The 19,517-nt window shown below is 31.3% G+C and overlaps 1 protein-coding gene and 1 pseudogene across 1 annotated transcript in view; one reads left to right on the plus strand and one right to left on the minus strand.

Annotated features, from left to right (window-relative positions):
• The window catches only part of LRP1B (LDL receptor related protein 1B), a 1,708,438-nt gene that overhangs the window by 724,676 nt on the left and 964,245 nt on the right, over nt 1-19,517 (plus strand). The window lies entirely within an intron of this gene.
• LOC111736071 lies at nt 19,172-19,290 on the minus strand (annotated as a pseudogene).

A 19,517-nucleotide genomic window follows, 5' to 3' on the forward strand; every position in this document is an offset into this window, starting at 1 on the left:
TTCATTTGTTGGAGCCCTAAGTCCCAACGTGACTATTTTGGAGATAGAATCTTTAAAGAGGTAATTAAAGTTATTAAATGAGATCATAAGGGTGAGGATCCGATCTATTATGACTGATGTCCTCATAAGAAGAGGAAAAACACCACAATGTGAGTGCACAGAGAAAAGGAGGTGTGAGGACACAGTGAGAAACCAGCTAAATGCAAGTTAATAAGAGGACTTAAGAGAAATCAATCCTGTTGGCACCTTAACCTTGGCCTTCCAGGCTCCAGAGCTATGAGGAAATATATTTTTGTTGTTTAAGCCACCCAGTCTGTGGTATTTTGTTATGGCAACCCTAGCAGACTAATATAGAAACACTATTAAAAATCAAAATCTATGCAATAAAACAAAACAAACAAACAAACAAAACAAAACAAAACAAAAAACACAAAAAACTTAAGTCTAGAGACTAGGGAAGGATCTAGAGATACAATGTCTCAGTATTTTGTGTGGCAACCTCATTCAGTTATATCAAAACAAGAAGTATTTATTGAATATTTACTATATCTCTGCCAAGTCATTCTACAATACAGGGAGCAAGGTTTTGGAGGCTCCAGATTTGGCATGTCTTTGTAATCTCTATAATTCTCTTTTGTGGAAACATCTTTCTATATTATAGTTTAAGAAAACTTGACATTTTAGCACTTTGTTAAATACAAAACAGCCAATCCCTAAAGCCAAACCTCCTAATACTTATTGTGAACACTCTTTTCCTAGGACTGTGATGAATTGCAAATGAATAGTGTGGCAGATTTTGTTTACTGAGAATATATCATCTTTCCCAGTTGCTCATTTCCTCTATATACCTTTTCTCTATGTACTTCTATACTTCCAGAACATCTTTTGAAATATATGTGGCACTTTTTCCTCAACCCTGGGGGATTGGAAAATATTTGTGTAACACAGATGACTGGCCAATCATCACTTCTAAGAGGTGTCTTCCTTTTTGCTCTTGGCTTTTTATTTTTGAGGGTATCACATTTTTAAATGATTTTATTTACAAAATATTTCTTCAAAGGTGCTGCTCTCTTTCAAAGCGATACAATGGAATTGAAGAGTATTGAGAACTCTGAGCTAAAAAAATGTACTGCTTTCTCGGTTTAGTCTGACTAGTGGGAGAAAAAAAAGTTTTTCATGTAATAATGTTGTTAAATGACAAGGCAATCAAGCACTCAGACTTCATTTTTCATGTGAAAAGACAAACTTATAACTAGTATTGTGGGAGACATGAGACATGACATTTGCAATCAAAAGAGCTTGACTTTAAAAAGAAAAGAGTCTTACAAGGCTGTCCAAGACAGAAGATTATTCTTGTCAGAATCATTAGTTCTCCATTAAATTCAAATAGAATCAAGCCTTTGTTAAATTACTGGGAGATGATTCTCCTGTTAGAATCTGACCTCTTGTACAAGTTTCTTGGGAAGGAACAGCAGTAGTACAATGAAGTTTAAGGTTACCACTGAGACTTACAGTAGAAAATCATTTTTTTAATATGAGATTTTGGTCAAATATTAAAAAAAAAATTCAATAGCCAAAAAACCTTGTGATACTAATGTAGACATGTGAAAGGAAGGCAAAGACAGCAGCTAGAGGATTTTCTGCCTTCTACAGAGGTATCCTCTGAGTTTTGTAATACCAGGTAATCACAGAGACAATTAAAAGATCTGAAAGGCCCTCTGCAAGATAAGTGTCAGGAGGATGAATTTAATCTCTGATCAAATGTAAATGGCCATCAAAGTCATAGAACCTTCTCTCAGTGCATTAGACCATTCTTTTTGGATGAAATAATTAGAAAAAGGGTTCTAGGGATAGAATATACAGGGAGTTGTGTGTAATAATTTATATTTAAAATACATTTGTGATATACAATAGTTCTTTTATATCAATCTTTAGTGGAAGTCTCTATCAAGTTCATTTTTTACATATGTATAATTCAAAGCTCAGAAAAGTTGTATGTCTCATCAAATAAGTGTCAGAGATAAGAATATATCTAAATTCCATTGGTTCTAACTCTAGAGCTCTTTATGAGAATATCATAACAGTTTCTACATATTTATTTGGATATCATAAGAAGGAAATAGCTAACCACTTCTTTTCACTCTTTCTACTTGTCCTTTTTCCTTTCCTCCTTTTCTTTCTTCTCCTCCTCCTCTTCTCCTCTTCCATATATTGATTGATTGTGTGTATATGTGTTTTTTGTTTGTTTTTAATTTCAGAATCCGTAATCTTTAATCCTTAGGCTACTGGGGAGAGAACCAACTTTTCTGAAAATTTATTGTAAATTACTTTTTTTAAAGCACTTTAAATAAGTTTAATTGCTTAGCAAGGGGGAAAAAAAGTCTCTTGACTTTCTTTTAACTATATATGTACTAAGAGACTCAGAAATAGTTTTAAATTGTACATATTAAGCAAAATGTAGTTAATTTGTAATTATATGAATGTTGGTGATTATGAAATTGTGTAGTTGCATGTATGAAAAATAAAAATCCTCAAAATAAATATCTTATTAAAAAGACAACAGTGTTAGAAAAAGTATGGTCTGAACATAATAGCCAAGCAGCCCCTGCAAGATCTTTAAAACCTAATTTCCTTAAAAGTACGTTTCTATTTAGAATTCATGATACAGAATATGGAAATGGTTATAGTCACTGTCCAGCACCTTTTGTTTTCAATTAACACAGTGATGAAAAGATAAAAATGTTGAGAAAAGGTAATGGTTTTGACCCAAAAGGCAACAAGTAAAATTTGAATGAGAAATATAACGAATAGAGAGATGTCCTTACAGAGTTAAAAACAGAATTAATTTGGAACTGATGCATAAAGACTTACAGAAAGATTGAGAAAAAACAAAGGTGGCAAAAAAGAATATAGATATTTGAAGAAAAATAATGAGTGAAACATGGAAAATAAGAAAGAAGGTGAGAGTACTTAATGATAGAAAGAGAGATAAAGGTAGAAGTGCAGGGAAGAAATTGCACATATATTGTTTCTAAGAGCTCAGTTCTCTGAGTAATTGTATACATGTTTCTGCTTCCAACATAACCACCAACTTCCAGTGACCGGTAAATGCTCTAAGAGTGATTTTTCTATGAAGTGCCACCTTTGGAAGCATAAGTTGCCAGTTAATTTAGTTCTAATTTTCTCCTTCCAAAAATATTAGGAATCCAGGACAGAGTAAAATAGAAGCATCAAAAGAGTGTTTCTTGGCTTCTGAGTTTTGACCTAAATTCCCTCATCTAAGTGAACATACACTGCCTGTGTGAAAAGAAGCAAAACAGAACAAACTGTTCTTTGCTGATTCTAAAATGCCTCCATTTCATTTTAAATCTCCCAACACCAAAATGCTTTCAATGTTATTGATACATTTTGGATTACTTTTTCTCAAGTGTCCATTCTTTTCATAAAATTGTGAGAAAGTAAAAATTTCTAGGGAGAATACATGTGGCAAAACTCTATTACACCTAACATTTATATTCAAAGGAATTACCTAATTAAGGGAGAAAAAAGACTAGCCCAGTAAGGGATTCATCTATTATTACTACTCTAGGAAAATGGAAATACCTCTATATCAGTTAATCATAAGGAACCAGATAAGTTAATCTTTGATTTTTTTGAGATGTAATTGATATAACATAATATTAGTTTTAAGTGTACAACATAATTTTTCCAAATACGGTTAGAATGCAAAATGATCATCACAATAAACCTAGGTAACATCTATGACCATGCATAGATGTAATTTTTATGAGAATTTTTAAGATCTACTCTCTTAGCATTTTTAAATATACAATACCATATTATTAACTATAGTCACCATGCTATACATTATACCCATAAGACTTATTTATTTTATAACTAGAAGTTTGTAAATTTTGACCACCTTCATTCATTTTTCCTGTTCCCAAACTTTACCTCTGGAAACCACAAATCTATTCTATGAGGATTCTTTTCCGTTTTTTATATTTATTTTTCTGATTCCACATATAAGTGAGATGATACAGTATTTGTCTTTCTCTGTCTGATTTATTTCACTTAGCAAAATGTCCTCAAGGTCCATCATGTTTCCATAAGTGGGAGGATTTCCATATTTTCATGGCTGAAAAATATTCTTGTGTGTGTGTGTGTGTGTGTGTGTGTGTGTGTGTGTGTGTGTGTGTCTGTGTGTGTATGTAATATTCTTATTCGTTTATTTATTGGTGACACTTATGTTATTTCTATTATTGTAAATAAAGCTGCAATGAACATGGAGGGATACAGATATCTTTTTGAGTTAGTGGTTTAATTTCTTTCAGATATATATACAGAAAGAGAATTGCCGGATCATCTGGTAGTACTATTTTAAATGTTTTGAAGAAATTCCATACTGTTTTCCACGAAAGCTACACCAATATACAATAAGAGCAACAGTACACCAGGGGTTCCTTTTCTCCACATCCTCTCCAACACTTGTAATTTCTCATCTTTTTGATAATAGTCATTTTAAAAGCTGTCACATGGTATCTCATCATGATTTTGATTTGAATTTACCTGATGATTAGTGATGTTGAGCACCTTTTATGTACCTGTTATCTATCTGTACGCCTTCTTGAAAAAATGTTCAGATCCTATGTCTATTTTTAATCAGTTTTTTCTTTTTTTTTTTTTTTTACTATTGAGTTGTATGAGTTTGTTATGTATTTTTCATATTAACCCCTCATTAGATATATGATTCTCAAATATTTTCTCCCACTCTCTACTCTGCCTTTTCATTTTGTTGATGATTTCCTTTGCTATACAGAGGGGTGTTAGTTTCATGTAGTCTCACTTGTTCATTTTTGCTCTGTTGTCTTGCTTTTGCAATCAGATCCAAAAAATCATCACCAAGACTGATGTCAAGGAGCCTGTTCTCTTTCAGGAGCTTTATGGTTTCAAGTCTTAGATTCGATTTTTTAATCCACTTTGAGGTAATTATTGTGTACAGCCTAAGACAGTGGTCCAGGTTTATCCTTTTGCATGTAGCTGTCCAGTTTTCTCAACAGCATTTATTAAAGAAACTGTCCTCTTCCATTGTATTTTCATCTTTGTCTTAAAATAATTGGCTGTATATGGGTTTATTTCTGGGCTCTATATTCTTTTACACCGATCTATCTGTTTTTATGTCAATACCATACTGTTTGGATCGCTATAGCTTCATGATATAGTTTGAAATCAGGAAGTATGATACTTCCATCTTTGTTCTTTCTCAATATTGTTTTGGATATTTGGGGCCTTTTACAATGCTATACATATTTTAGGAGTGTTTGTTCTATTTCTGTGTGAAATGACATTAAAATTTTGAAAATGATTGCATTGAATCTATAGGTTTCTTTTTCTTGCCTAATTATTCTGGCTAGAACTTTCAATACAACGTTGAATAAAAGTGGCAAGAATAGACATCCTTGTCTTTTTTCTGATCTTAGAGGAAAAGCCTTTAGCTTTTCACCTTTGAGTATGTTAGCTGTGGGCTAGTCATACATGACCTTTATTATGTTGAGCTGCATTCCCTCTCTGCCTGCTTTTTTGAAAGTTTTTTTTTTTTTAATTGTGAATGACTATTGAATTTGATCAAGTGCTTTTATGCAACTATTAAGATGATCTTATAATTTTTATTCTTCATTTTGTTACATTGTTTATCACATTGATTGATTTGTAAATGTCGAACCATCCATTCCTGGAATAAATCCTACCTAATCATGGCATATGATCCTTTTAATGTATTATTAAATTCAGTTTGCTAATATTTCATTGAGAATTTTTTGTATCTCTGTTTATCATGGATATTGATTTTTTTTAAAAAATACTAAATGTATTTTAACCTATTTTAGCACTTAAACTCTGATGTGTTTGTGTACACAGGTGCATGCATTTATATCCACACATAAAGAAAAACATCTTTGTGTGCAGTTGCCATCTATAATATAAACTTGTATGTATAGCTGTTTTATTTTAACTAGACTTTTAGAGCAGAAACTATCAATAATCATAATCCTAAAAAAATTAGAAAATAAATTATATCTCAGAAAAGAAATATTCATCAATATAACTATTCAGCCTGTACCTCATCTTTGAAAAACACTCAACTCACTTTATATAAAACCACCAAGGTACCCAGTCCACCTATCCTCCTAAAGGATCTCCAAGAAATGTCAAATAATGTAAGGGTAAGAATTGTGATCTTCTGAAGATATTTGTTTGAGGATCTAAAATTTAACTTGGCATTATTCAAAGGTTAAATGAGACTAGAGGAAAAAAATGGTAAGGAAAAGAAGTAGCAAGTGTATACCTCTCTGTGATACAGAGATGCCAGAACTTAGAATAGTGACAAATTAGTAAATACTATTTATTTTGTGTATATAAACAGACAAGCCTACACAGTAAAATAGATAAATAATGTGAGCCAAGCCCAGAATTTCTATATGCTGTCAAATGCTTCTTGGAAGAAAAAATGCTGGTGATAGGGAAAAGTTAAAGACTGGAATAACTTTAAGAGGAGGACTGTGAATAAGAAAGAGAGTGAGGAGATTTCACCCATGCTTCTTAATAGATATCATGTTTTCTGTTAAGAGACAAAATGGAGAGCAAGATTCTATTTCATCTTAAAGGAGGTGAAAATGAAAGAATGAGACAGAGAAAGGTTAAAAGTGTAATAAGTTTTATTTTTATATTGTCTACTTTTCTTTGCTTCTAAACTTCAAACTTCCCAATGTCTTTTATGTAATCTTAGACATTGATGTTTTTCATAAATCTTAGATTTTTCTATTTCTAATTTACATTATTTTACTCAAGGCATGTTAACAAAGAATGGTAACTACCTCTTGTCACGAAGTTTAAAAGCCTGTCCTGTATTCTTTCTTAAGTCTTATTTGTGTGTGTGTGCCCGTCTATGTGTGAGAGAGCAGAAGCAGAGGCATAAAGGGATATATCTAGCAGTTTCTCATGCTCATTTTTAATTATGTTATGATCTTCAAGTGACATTTTGAAGGAACTTAATCTCTGTAACTGTTAAAGAGAAGACTTAGTGAATGAAGGAATAGCTCACTATGTGCTAAGCATTATGTTAAATGCTTCACACAGATAATTGAAATTATCTTTACAATAAGCCTATGAGGTATAAGCTAATAATATCTATTTTACAAGTGAGCAAAATGAGTTGTAGAGAAATGAAGTACTTTGTGTAAGATCACAATTTTAATAAGATTATGCTCAATCCAGTGCTCAAATGATAGACTTTTTAATGACAGAACTCAGTTTTTAACTATTATAATTGCTAAAATTATAATGTAGTCAAATGTTTGGACTTCTTGAGTCTTATTATTTCTACACAGATTTTTATGTTATATTAAATTGAGATTAGAATGACTGTTTGTCTTTCTAGTATCCTAATATTCTTTCATTATCCCTTCTTTTGAAAAGATACTCCCTCTACTCATCACATCTAATTCTACCTTTTTCCTATCTGTGGTAAGAGAAGACAGCAATTGATCAAAACCAAGGCAATGAGAATCCTTTTGTGGAAATATTTAAAATAGAACAGAGAAATTACTAATCCCCTCATTTCCTGATGTTTATAGGAAGCTAATCTATAGTTGCAGATAAACAAACCAGCTAAATCGGGGGCAATGAAAATGAATGGAGAATCCTGGAAATACTTTACATGTCATTTTAGCCATGATTTCAAGATTTGGCAGAAATAATATCATGTGGTAAAAAAATACATCCTCAATTCAGAGTTGGATTACCTGGATTTGAATTCTAGTTATATATTTGCTTAGTTTTGATCCTCATTATTCGATCCTCATTATTATTTGAAAATGATAAAAAGACTTATAGCATCTCATATTGTCTTTAGGGAAAGTAAAATTATATAACATGTAAAAGTTCCCAGAACATATTATGCAATTAATAAAATTTATTGTCTTAGTTTAATGAGAACAAGACTATCTGCTATCAGATTTGTGTACAGATATAAATAAGGGAAAGATAGTCTGAGATATGGTCATTTTTAAAAAGCAATAAACAATTTGATATTCTCTATGTTGAATGTTTTCGAAGCCATATGTTATAAGAGAAGGATAATCTATAAATCTAAAATTTGACTTCTTGTTTGTCCAAATCGATGATTTTTTTCAACTTATGTAATGATAACAGTCCATGTTAACCCAATTAAGCAGTTTTCAGGCTCAGTAAAATATATTTTGATATTGTTAATGAGTATTCTTATATGATCTGAACTTATTAACAAACACAAAATCACTGAATCCATTATGTTCTTGTTGCTAAAAATTTAAAAATTATAGTAGATTTTCAGACAGATAAAAGCTCAAGTTGGTTTGTGGAGCTGAAGAATCAATATATACATATGGTTTTACTGATAACTTTTGCTATCAGTTAGAAATAACTTGCCTGAAAGAAAACTCAAACTGTTTCAAGCATGAAAGATAATTTTTGACATAATAATAGGAAATCCAGATATGTGTTTCGACTCAAAAGATGTCACCATGGCTCAATTTATCTCTCAATTTCTCTGCTCTACTGACTTTGTTCTTAGTCCCCAGCAACCCAAGTTCAAGGTTTCACAAGATCAAACCTTCTTTGCAATGGTTTATATTTGCATCTCATTGACTGTAATAAGGTAACGTGACCATCCCTGAGTCAATCACTATGACTAGAGGAATGTAATATGTTAATTAGTTTAAGCCCAGGTCTCATTTTTCACCATGGACTAATTGGAGAGTCACACAAAAAGCACATGTTCCAGAAGGAAGTGGCCTTACCAGATAAAAAGGTTATCAAAATAATAGGAAATATATTCTAGGTAGCCAAAAATATTGTTACTACTGCCTCATTTGTTCCAAGAAGTATCTATATCTATAATCAAAAATATGTAATTCCACTTTTGAGTCATTTACTTTTAAAAAGATCTATAATCTTCATATAGGTATTGAGGTGAATATGGAACATGTTTAAACTTGTCATCTGTTGGTGACATTTTGATAACCAGAGAACTAAAGACCATTCACTTAATTCTTAGCATTTATTATATGTCAGTATCTTCCTACTTCTTCAATTAAAAAATGTATGGTGAAAATTCAGTTACTGGATTGTAATTATTATTTTTTAAATTAATGAACTGGCAGTTTTTAGGTATGTCTAAGCCATTTTATCGGAAGTGCTTATATCAAGTGTAATAGGAATTATCTAAGTAATACAGTTGATGCAGAAAGGTTTGACATTAATGTATGGTACAGTTAATTTAACTGTACAGATTTTGGTTTTATAAAGGCTTTGAAAAAGAATGGCTAGAAAATGAAAGAAATGGCATATATCAACATAAAATATTAAAAAGGAAAAAGACTTTTCTTGTAACAATAGAACTCTCTTATATTTTCAATATAATTATGACCAAAGTGAACAGTTAGGAAAAAGAGAGTTATAATTCTGGAAGAGATTGATTATACAATATGCAGAAGTAGGATGATTAGAGGGTATAGTTGAGGAAATAAAATATTTTGGGTAATCTACTAACTTTGCACACCTCATTAAAAGTTATAATTGCACTTCTGTTTATGAATAAAATTTTTTGAGTTAACATATCTCATAGTTTTGTTATTATTTCTATGTATTATATTTCAAATACCAAATATTTAAAAGGATAACAAAATTATAATTGACACATTTTCTTTTCTACCTATGAGAGAATACTGGACTTGAATTTTCCTAGGAGTACCTTTATTTATTTTCAAATGTTTGGCATTTTTTTCCAGAAATGTCCACCAACTTTTGTTTTGTTTATGTGTGTGATATATTTTTTTGGTTTTGTTTTGTTATTGGTGTAGCTGGATTTTATCCCTCTCTATATCTAGCAAAGTAAATAAAACAAACTAAAGGACTAATCTCCAAAAGTGTATCAGATTTCTAGCAAGTAACAATTTTAATAATTATTCTTCCAGAAATGGTCTGTTTTCTTAGGCTACTGATTTATTACTTCACCAAAAGTAGAATGATTAAGCCACTGAATATACGTGTTGGCTGTGAAAATGCTGTAGGCTACTCACATGTCTGTAAAGTATGAAGTATGTTGAAACAATCAAGCATCCATGTCAATGTCTGTATATGATGGATGACCTTGATATACTCCCAGAGCAATAATATTGTCCAAGTGAGCTATTATAGACCCAAACTGGCCATTTATTTTTTGGTGGTGGCAAGCCCCTTAATTTCTGTAAGTCTCAACTTTTTTATTTGAAAAATGAGAATAATAGAGTATGCCTTATAGAAATATTGCATACACTTGGAAACACATTGAGACACTCTATATACTATAGAACAGAATTAGATTTCTACAGGTTTGCCTTTATTGAGATGTTATCTAGAGACATTTTGGAAGGTAGGGCTGATTTCACATACTGGGCTTCATAGAGTGCCATCACAGTACCATGGCATTAACATGGCTCTAAGTATGGTCCTCAGATTTATAATAACATAAATTTGATTCCGTTATTATAACCATAACTTTTAAAGAGGTCAGCATATAAAACCAGAGGTTAGTATATGATTTATATAAAATATATATTTTCAGTGTTCAGAATACTCATGTATCTCTGGCATACCTTGACTAATGTTAGAGTCCCTGGGAAATCACATAAGTGATAACAAAGTTACCCTAATAGATGGAAAATTTTAAGGAATGGTTCTTCCAAGCTATGTAAAAACCCCTCCTCCACAGCAACGTCTATCTCCCATTTTTACCAATGATTCCCAGACTCTTTTTTCTTTTCACTTGGACAGTACTAAACATTGAAAAATTCTTATTCTCTGACTCATTAAGGCTTTCTTACAATAGAATAATCTTTTTTTTAAGATCATATAATACTATCAATTAGATTCAGCTTACTTACTTATAATCCTATTTCATACAATGAGTGCTTCCAGAGAGATGTATTTCTATATTCAAATCTGGCCCCCAGCCCAAAATGTAACCTCAATTCTCTCCATCTTGGGGTATCTCGGTATGTGGCGCATATTTCAAAGCCATACTGCTCACTAGAATTACCTGTGAGCCTTTAAAAATATTGAAATTGTGGGTCCACCAATTAAACATTCTGATTAGATAATATGACATAAATATTGCTGTTATTATTTTCTTTTTACCGATTAGGTAACAGGCACAGGATGTTTAAAGTTAATTATAGAATGAGGGTTTTTTTTTTTTTTCCTCCAGATAACTTTTAGATTTTTATTTTTTGGGAAATATTTAAAAATGGGATTCATTCTCTTTTGAGATAGTCTATGTATAATCATTGCCAGAGGGAGAAAGATGGATGACATTTTAATGGCCTATGATTCTACAGCTGTTTAAAGGGACTAAATTCATAACTAAATGAAAAATTTACTCCTACCATGGAAGGGTCTATCTAAAATTACAAAGCTATATAAAAGTGAATATGATCATTAAATTTCAAGTACCAGTTCTTAGAGAGGGTCACACATTTAAAATAAATAGTATTATTGTATTTTCTATTGTATGTTACCTAGATATTCTATAATTAGAACAATCTATTATTTCTTAATATATAGTCTTCAAAATAACCTTATGATGTACACTAGAGTTATTTTAAAATTACAGATGGTGAAATCGAAATCCAAAAGGTTAAATGACTCCCAGAGTTAAAACACAAATTTGTCAGCTATTTCTACCATAAGGATGTAGTACTATCTGGTCTGACCAATATACACTGCAAGAATCATTTAACTTACTACTAGAATTAGCCAAGCCGTGAGAGTTAAGGGAACAATCTTCCATAAGTCACTCTGATACTAACTGAAAGATTGGGGGATTCCCTAAACCATTCTCTATTTCGATAATTCATGATGAGAACTCACAGAACTCATGGAATATTATTATATTCACAGTTATAATGTCAGAGGGGAAGGCTTTACATTAAAATCAGACAAAGGAAAAGACTCATAGGTCAGTCTGGGAAGATTTTAAATGTAAAGCTTCTGTGTCTTCCTCTGTGAGATTGACTTTTCCAGTATCAATGTGTCAACTAGGGGAGCTCACTTGAGCCTCAGTGTCCAGAATTTTTATTGGGTCATTATTGCATAGTTCTGATTTATTTATTGCCCATGTGGTTGAAATCAATAGATTCTCAAGTCAACTGATACCACAAGACCTGAATCCCACTCTAAATCAATTCATTTCTGGAGTGGCCTTCTCCTGCCCCAAATACACACTCCTATCAGGTTCATGACATAGTTTTCCTCCCAGAAGACAAGGGCAAATGTGAGACCTTTCTTTGAACAAAGCTACATTCTTTACTATGCACCTCTAAATGCTTTATACATTCATCTGTTTATGGCCATATATTTATTTAAGAGCTATTTATTTAGTAACTACTCTATGACAGATCCTTTGCTAGGTGCTGAAAATTAGTAAAGAAAAGAAACATGGTCCCTGCCCTTATAAAATTTGTAAGGGAGTAAATAGTAGAATAGAATCACATAAATCACCATATAATTAAAACTATTGATAAAATAGATGAAGGAATGTATAGTATTTTATTAAAGAACAATGTAAGGACCTAATATAGACAAAGAACTCAAGGAAAGCCTTGTTGAAAAAGGCACATGCGAGCTGTTTTAATAGCCTGCATTAGTTAAATTAAAATCACATTTAGTAATGTTGACCATGAACTATTTCAGACGGTGCTTAAGATAGTTGACTTTTGTTTTTTTCTTAAGAAAAAAATAATTGTTTTCAATACTCCTGTGAAACCAGGAATTATGAAGCACTTAAGCAGCTCATACTGAATGTTATTTTATATATAGTCATTTCAGTTCAATAAATAATTATGTATTGAGTAGCTATCATAATCACTCTTCTAGGCATTGAATAGACAACCAGCAGTGAACAAAACTGGACAAAACCTCAGTCCTCAAGTAGCTAACATTCTAGTGATTTAAATAACTGGGTTTAAACTCTGCAGGTAGTTGTAGAATGGTATCTTAGAATGTTGGATCATGCATTAGGCTGCCTTTTGAATACCAGCCTTACCACAAAATATCTATGTGACCTAGGTAAGTCAATTTCTCTGTGACTAAATTTCTTCATCTGTAAAACGTGGATATTGAAAATTCTTATCTTTTACAGTTATTGTGACACTAAAACTTCACTACTTAAAAAAACACTTTAACTGGCACTTAGAATGTGTTTGATATATGTTGTGTGTTATTTTAGAGAGGAAGCATGATTTGTTAGAAAAGCTGCTGGATAAATCAGTTCAATATTATTTAAATATCAACTTCAGTTTTAAAGCCTTTGTTTTTCACTAACTATAGAATGACTATATGCTTCACATTTCTTGACCTCTGTTTCTTCGTTTTAAAATGAAGGGTTAAGATAGCTTATCACTAAAGTCTTTTTAATCTATATTTAATTTTACACCTTTGAATTATTTCATGACTTTTTATGACCTTAGGTGAGCTCCTAGAGGCCAGGCCATGCTCCTTTGTATTTAACTTTGAGGAGAACCTAGTACAAAGTAAGAACTACCTTATTTTTTATTATGTTTCTTAAAAACTTAAAAAATATTTCTTAATCAGAAGTCCCATGTTAATTATAATCAAGTTAACATTTGTGTCTAAGGTAGAAATCAACCAGGCACAGACTTAGCTAATGAGTTCTCAAGGAAAAACACAATTTATTAAGGTGCTACTAGAAAGTTACACTTGTGCAACTTTAGTCTTGTGTAGTCACCAATAGAAAATTAAGTTTGGCAGGAATTAGAGACCAGATGCTCCACTGTATTTTGTTGCTGTTTTTACTTTCCTCAATAGAAAGATTGCGGGTAGTGGCTTGGAAGTTCCCTCTTAATAAGAGATGGTCAGGAAAAAGACAGCTAGAAATTGCTTTCCTATAAAGATAAAGTAAGAACTAATTTACCACTGTCCTAGTGAATCTCATGATTCACTTCAACAGATCAAGGTAGATTTTAGTGATCAAAAGGGTGAAATGCTAAGGAGATGTCCAGGAGACAGTAAGCAATTGCCCTATTGACTGCTACTGATTTCAATAAAATTAATTCAAATCATTGATGTTTTTTTTTCCTTCCCTAAATTGTGAAACTTGTTAAAACCCAAATTAAATTTTGGATATTCATTATAATCTAAAGAAGACTTGGGTTTTAAAGAAAACTGATGAAATTGACAGGATATAAATAAAACAATGAAACAATTAAAATAAGAATCTCTTTGGAAAACAAAAAAGTGAGCATTTTTAGAATTGCTCAAAATCTTAGAGACATACCAGTTTGAAATAAGTTGAAACAGAAATTACACATCCCTGATAATTAAAGGAAGATCACCAAAGAAAAATGCTTGGCAAATGCATCAGTAGAAATATAATATAAACATAGGCTGTGAAACTGGAAGACTTTGGAACCTTAGGAAAGAAATATAACAATATTAGCAAAATGTCATAATATAGAAATATTGAACAAAGATCCTTGAAGGTAGATGTTATACTAAAAAGAAATATTAACTGCTTTGAAAAATATATTTATAAAATTACTAAAGCCAATATACTGTGAAAATCACTTAAAAGCAATTTATTTTTTCAAATTTTATTTTTTAGTGCTTATTTTGGCAGCACATATACAAAATTTATTTTTTACATAAATAACAAGTAAATAAAATGTATTTATTAGCCGAATTTATTTAACAAATGCAATTTAATTTTAAAAATTTATATTGTCTGAAGATAAAGAAAAATGATGAAAAATAATGATGTTCTTATTTAGCTGTAAATTATATAAAAAACATTGTAATGCATCATCATGCTGGGAAATCACACTTGTTTTAGATTCATAGCAACTTAGTCATTAAAGATATTTTATAGTGCATTGCATTATAAATTAAAATTTTTACTATGAGTTTGTTTAAAAGCTATTTTGATTTTTCTTAACACAAAATATATTTATATTAATAGTCATTCAAAATTAATTTTTCCTGACTCTTAAATGTTGGAATAGAATTCTGTGATTATTTAACATATACTTTGTATTTTAGGAACCTAACTTTAAATCATAAAGCAATATAACTGCATAGGAAAAATATTATTTATAGCTAAATATGAACATCTCTATTTTTCATTTTTCTTTGTCCTCCATGACAATATAAATTTTTAAAATTAAATCACTTGTATTAAATAAATTAGTCTTCTTTCCCATGAACTTTTAAATAGAACCATAATTTTAGAATACCTACAAGTTGATGTCATGCTTTAAATTTTAACTTAAATAAATAAATAAATAAGTTTTAACTTAAAAATTTTCAAATTGCTATATATATCCAAGTCAGGACTCCAATATATACATATCAATACATACATATGCATATACATATGAACATATATATACATATATAGATAATATTTGCTTTGCCATTTTCCTATTATTGAAGATAAATGCTTATTTTTAAAATTGTGTTATCACAAATAACATAAGCATACCTATTAATAAATATAAATATTCTGTATTTTATTTTATACATAAATTCTGAGATCAGTGATTTGTCATAGGGCAAAAAACCAAAACTATTTTAACATTTTTCCCATTTAGAAAAAAAAATGTGGCTCTATGCCAGCATTAATTTAACAGGAAATGTTTCCTGTTTGCCCTGAGAATACTCACTGGTGGCGATTGCGGCTGCCGCATTTACTCCGAGGTAATTCGCAATTATAATCCTAAACTTACCCCCCAAATTCTCCATGAAATACTTTGCTTTTTTTATTGTTTTCACATCTCTCTAGCATATTAAAAGTCTTTGGAAACAAATGAGATCATTCTATTTATAGCATTCTGTTTTCAGTGGTCATGGTATTTCAATTTACAAAATACAGTAATTCTTCGCTCAAAATGTCAAATCCTAGAAAACATAGCATTCCTATGTATGATGTTAAATTAATGCTGGCGGCGAGCTGCACTTTTTTTCTTTTTTTTTTCTAGACAGGAAAAGGGTTAAAGCATTTTCTCCCTTTTAACTAAAACATATTGTGGAGTTTGGGTACTAGGGTATGTAAATCTTAGTTAGAAAAAGTAAAATGTCATGTTAGAAAGAAAGTCATGTAGTGACTGGTAGCGTCAATAATTTAAATTTATAAAAATAATTGCCAAGATATCTTTTCATTCTACTGAGTAGCACAATTTTAACGTATGCATGTATGCACGGTGACTATTCAGTGCGTTCCATCAGATATTCCAAAGCTATGCTGTGTTCTTAAAAGATATCTGATTCTAACAGCCATTAAAGACAATCATTGTTACTCCTGTTTCACAGATGATCACAGGAATCAAGATCTCAGAGGGAAGAAATGACATGCCCAAACACATAATTATTGAGTGGCAAAGCAAGAAAAATAACATATTTTTGAGCCCAATGTTGAGAAAACTGTAAGATTGCAAATGTACTCTGCAGCATATGAAAGTTGAGTCATATCAACCTACTTGTTATTTCTCTAAATAGTATTCTCTCTCTCTGCTATGAATTTACATGTTTCTTCCTTCTGGACATATTTCTTTATACCAGAAAACTTTACATTTCTCTTTTTCATTTAACATATTCTCATTATTTATAACTGCGTTAGAGATTCTTCTTCTTTTTTTCAAGACTTTAATTTTTAGAACAGTACAGTAGTTACCACACATATTTAAAGTAATGTATATATTATTATTAGTTAAAGTTCATAGTTCATTAAGAGTTTTTACTTAATGTTCTTCATCTGTTCCAGAATCCCATGCAGGACTCTAAACTGAATTTTGTTGTCATGTCTACTTAGACTCCTCTTGACTGTGGCAGTTTCTCAGCCTTTGGTGGCTGGTAATTTTGAGGAGTACTAACCAGATGTTTTATAGGATGTCCTACTGTTGGAAATTGGTAATTTTCTGAGGCTAATACTAGGGTTTCAGATTATTAGGAGGAAGACCACAGAGGGGAAGTGTCATTTTCAATACATCATATGAAAGGTACATACTGTCCACATTGTCTATGACCATTCATGTTCACTTTGATCACTTGGCTGAGGTAGTATTTGTTAAGATTCTTCTCAGTAAAGTTGTTCTTTTTTTCTCCCTTTTCCATTCTGTTTTATTTGGATTTAAATAACTTTTTTTTTAATCCCCCCAAGTACTTTATTTTTGCTTTATTAGGGGAGGGGTAGGGGCTGATTTTTTTTTTTTTTTCTCATTGTTGGACAGACAGAGAGCTTTGGTTATCTCCATGCCCTAAGCACAAATCGCATAGTGTATTATATGGGAAATATTTAAGTAAATATTTGTTGAATAAAAGATGTTTTATAATAAATTGAAAAATTTTAAACTCAAAACAAGTTTATTTTATTTTCTGTTCTGTTTTGTTTATTCTTTTTTCTTTTTTTAGATTCTGCATATAAATGAAAACATTCAGTATTTCTCTTCCTCTGTCTGACTTATTTCACTTAGCATAATGCTCCCTAGGTCCATCCTCAACTGGGAAGATCTCATTCTTTTTATGGCTGAGTAATATATATATACCACATATATACCACACACATATATATAACATGTGTGTGTGTGTGTGTGTGTGTGTACATATATAGAGAGAGAGACCACAACTTCTTTATCCATTCTTCTGTTGATGGACACCTAGGTCGCTTCCATATCTTGACTATTGTCAAAAATGCTGCCATCATTTTAGAGATGCATATATCTTTGCAAATTAGTGTTTTTGTTTTCTTTGGATTTTCTTTGGATAAATATCCAGAAGTGGTATTGCTAGGTCATATATCAGCTCTATTTTTAATTTTTGAGGAATCTCCATACTGTTTTCCATAGTGACTGCACCAATTTATAGTTCCACCAACAGTGTACGGTGATTCTCTTTTCTCCACATCTTCACCAAAACTTGCTATTTGTTGGTTATTGATGAGAGCCATTTGACAGGTGTGTGGTGATATCTCGTGAGTTTGATTTTCATTGTTCTGATGATTAGTGATGTTAAGCATCTTTTCATATGTCTTTTGGCCATCCGTATATCTTCTCTGAAGAAATGTTTACTCATATCCTCTGACCATTTTTTTTTTATTGGATTGTTTATTTTTTTGTTGTTAAGTTACATGAGTTTCTTATATATTTTTAATATTAACCCCTTATTGGATATAACATTTGAGAATATCTTCTCCCATTCAGTGGGTTGTCTTTTTGTTTCATTGATGTTTTTCTTCTCTGTGAAGAAATTTTTACTTTGATGTAATCCCATTTGTTTAGTTTTTCTTTTGTGGCCCTTGATGGAGAAAACAGACCCAAAAAAGATGTTGCTAAGAATTATATTGAAGAGTTTACTGCCTATGTTTTCTTCTGGAAGTTTTATGGTTTCATGTCTTACATTTAAGTCTTTAATTCATTTTTAGTTTATTTTTGCACATACTGTAAAAAGATGGTCCTATTTTATTTTTTTGCCTATATCCGTCCAGTTTTCCTAACACTGCATATTGAAGAGACCGTCTTTACCCCATTGTGTAGTCATGCCTCCTTTGTCATAAATTAATTGACCATATAAGCAAAGATTTTCTTCTAGGCTCTCCATTCCTTTTCATTGTTCACTATATCTGTTTTGATTTTTCTGGCTTTGTATTATGGTTTAAAATGAGGAAGCATGATTTCTCCCACTTTGTTCTTTCTCAAGAGGTCATTGCCTGTTCAAAGTCTTTGGTGGTGCCATATAAATTTTTGCATTAAATGTTCTAGTCCTAAAAAGAGTGCCATTGGTATTCTGAGAGGGATTTTATAGAATCTGTATATTGCTTTATGTAATGACATTTTAACAATATTAATTCTTCCAATCTAAGATTATGGTTTATTATTTCATTTATTTGTATCTTCTTCAGTTTCTTTGTGCAGTATCTTATAGTTTTCAGAGTAAAGGTGTTTCATCTCTTTGGTTAAATTTATTCCTGGGTATTTCATGCTTTTTATTTATTTATTTTTTAGGCGAGGCAACCCTTGGTTGTCCTCACAAATTACAAGGACCTTGTCAGCTTACAATCTCTTATTTATTATTATTTTTTTATTTTTTATGCCTACAGCACCTGGTCTTCCTAGGTGGTCTCCCATCCAAGTACTAACCAGGCCCAACACTGCTTAGCTTCTGAGATCAGATGGGTTCCAGCTTGTTCAGAGTAGCATGGCCATAGACTATTTTATGCTTTTTAATGCAATTGTAAATGGCATTGTTTTCTTAATTTCACTTCTCATTTTTCATTATGGGAGTATAATAACACTGGACGTGGTTCTATAGTGTAGTGATTAGCACATCTGCTTTACACGGAGAAGGTCCTGAGTTCATGTCATGATCCATGGTCTATGGCCATGCCACCCTGAACAAGCCCGGTCCTGTCCTATCTCAGAAGCTAAGCAGGATCG

The sequence above is a fragment of the Pteropus vampyrus genome, unplaced genomic scaffold (genome assembly GCF_000151845.1).
Source record: "Pteropus vampyrus isolate Shadow unplaced genomic scaffold, Pvam_2.0 Scaffold17, whole genome shotgun sequence".
In the NCBI taxonomy this organism is placed as follows: domain Eukaryota; kingdom Metazoa; phylum Chordata; class Mammalia; order Chiroptera; family Pteropodidae; genus Pteropus; species Pteropus vampyrus.